The sequence below is a fragment of the Mandrillus leucophaeus genome, unplaced genomic scaffold (assembly GCF_000951045.1).
Source record: "Mandrillus leucophaeus isolate KB7577 unplaced genomic scaffold, Mleu.le_1.0 Scaffold475, whole genome shotgun sequence".
NCBI lineage: Eukaryota > Metazoa > Chordata > Mammalia > Primates > Cercopithecidae > Mandrillus > Mandrillus leucophaeus.
Window position 1 is genome coordinate 43412 of NW_012105087.1, and position 1995 is coordinate 45406.

Genomic DNA, 1995 nt, shown 5'->3' on the forward strand with positions numbered 1-1995 from the left:
AGGAAGGAAATGAACAAATTTACATGAAGATGAGAACATCCAGGGGAACTTACACCATCAACATTTTCCATTAACAGGAACACGCTAACTAGTTATTAGAGAAAGACACACTACTGTAAAACCATATACTGTTTCCATGGGGTACAACCCCTTCCTCCTCCTCTGAAACACATTCTGTCTCTGGCCCACTGTTCCCAGAAATACTGAGTCTTGTCTTTGGATAAGTTCTGGTGCCCACAAGAATGAAATGAGACAGTGGACCCCAGAACACCAGGCCATGACCTTCCCTGCTGCTCCCTGTCCACTCCAGAAGCTGCCTGGCTGCAGGTGGGGGCCTCAGTCCCTGGGTCTGACGTCGTCCATTTGCCTTTCTCACTGGATTTCTCTCCCTGCACTGGCTCCTACTGTCCCAGGACCTGGTGGGCGGCCACGTGAGAAGGACACAAACAGGCCATGCCCCTTTCTTTCTCCCCTCTCAATGCCTGCAGTGGTGGGTTCCATGGGGTAGTGACCAGAGATTTACTCATTATGGGGCTTCTAGCCCAGACCAGGGCCTGGTACCTAATAGTCACCCCATGAATGCTCAGGGAAAGAAGGCGTCCACCACACGGTCCTGGGAACCAAGAATTCCACTATGGCCCATAAATTCTACGTCCTACAGGATTCTGGAATGGGAGACGGGAAAGGCCTTCAAGAGTGGCCACTCCTTTAACCCATTATACTGGCAACTGAGCCATGTTTCCCCATCCTGGACACATCTAGAGGGCACTGCCTAAAACCAGACACATCTCCCCACCCAGGACAGTGCAGGGGCCTTAGCCTGGGGGATGCGGGTGGACAGGGAGGGGGTGAACCATGAGAGCTGAAGAGGAGAAGGCAGGTGAAAGGGGATAACAGGCTGGAAACAGAGAAAGAAATGGGGACAGAGAATGAGGGGTGAAAGGGGAAGAGAGAGGAGAGGGATGCAGATCTAGCTACTAAGGAAAAGTCCTGGAGAGAACACTGTCCTCTCCCAAAGTAAAATCACTTCCACCTGACCACGGCACTGCAGGTTGTGGGTGGCACACGCTGTGAATATTTGTTCGTTCATTTAACAAATATTTATTTAATATCTGTTTCATGCCAGGCAAGGCCCTGCGATGTTTAGGGCCCTTGGCATCTTCCCTTCACATCTGAGTCATAATAGAAAGAGGACTCTGACCCCATCCAGCTGGCAATGCCTCGGGACTTTTACCTGTTGGATCTGGCAGCTCTTCCTGTCGGCCCACACCGTGTGAGGCTGCTCTTGGTGCACCGAATGGGGAAGTTTCTACATCAGTGCCTCGGAGAGTCCACTGGAAGCCCTGGACAGTGGGAGTCGGTGGCACCCCAGTGTGGACGCCAAGAGCACACAGCACTGAAACTCCAGACACCCTCAGGAGGACGGTAAGGGACAATCTGCTGGTGAGAGCCTGGGTCACCAGGAACCTTCGCCTGCATCTAAACAGCATTTGCCTTCAGATTGCCTATGAGATAAAAGAGAGAAATCAAGGTTAACATTGAGATTTGGGGCCTGGGCAACTTGAAGGACGGAGCTGCCATTTACGGAGACTGGGAAGACCCAGGGAGGAGCAGGTTGAAAGGTGGTGGGGAACTAGAGTTGGTTGGGTTTCTGTCATAAGTAATCAACAGTCCTGACTAGCCTGGGCAACACAGTAAGACCCCATCTCTGAAAATAAAAAATAAAAAATTAGCCAAGCATGGTGGCACACACTTGTAGTCTCAGCTACTTGGGAGCCTGAGGCAGGAGGATTCCTTGAGCCTTGAGTTAGAGGACAGTGAGCTATGATGGCACCACTGCACTCCAGCCTCGGGGGGTGGGGGGGAAATAAAGAGTCCTTACTAAATACTTGAGTAGCCAGGGCAGTTTTCACAAAGTAAGTAATATTTGAGGCAGATCTTAGTGAACAAGAATTCGATTCTTTCTTTTAGGGAATTAAGAGTGTGTGGGTGTAC

General features: G+C 50.7%; 2 pseudogenes across 2 annotated transcripts in view; both read right to left on the reverse strand.

The window, feature by feature from the left end:
* Positions 1 to 1995, reverse strand: part of LOC105550294 — a 931651-nt pseudogene that overhangs the window by 41627 nt on the left and 888029 nt on the right. The gene's annotated exons all lie outside the window — the stretch shown is intronic.
* The window catches only part of LOC105550300, a 35704-nt pseudogene that overhangs the window by 31460 nt on the left and 2249 nt on the right, over positions 1 to 1995 (reverse strand). The window contains exon 2 of the transcript XR_001007685.1: positions 1235 to 1505. The product of XR_001007685.1 is annotated as a neuroblastoma breakpoint family member 3-like (transcript). The remainder of the gene's footprint in view (positions 1 to 1234; positions 1506 to 1995) is intronic.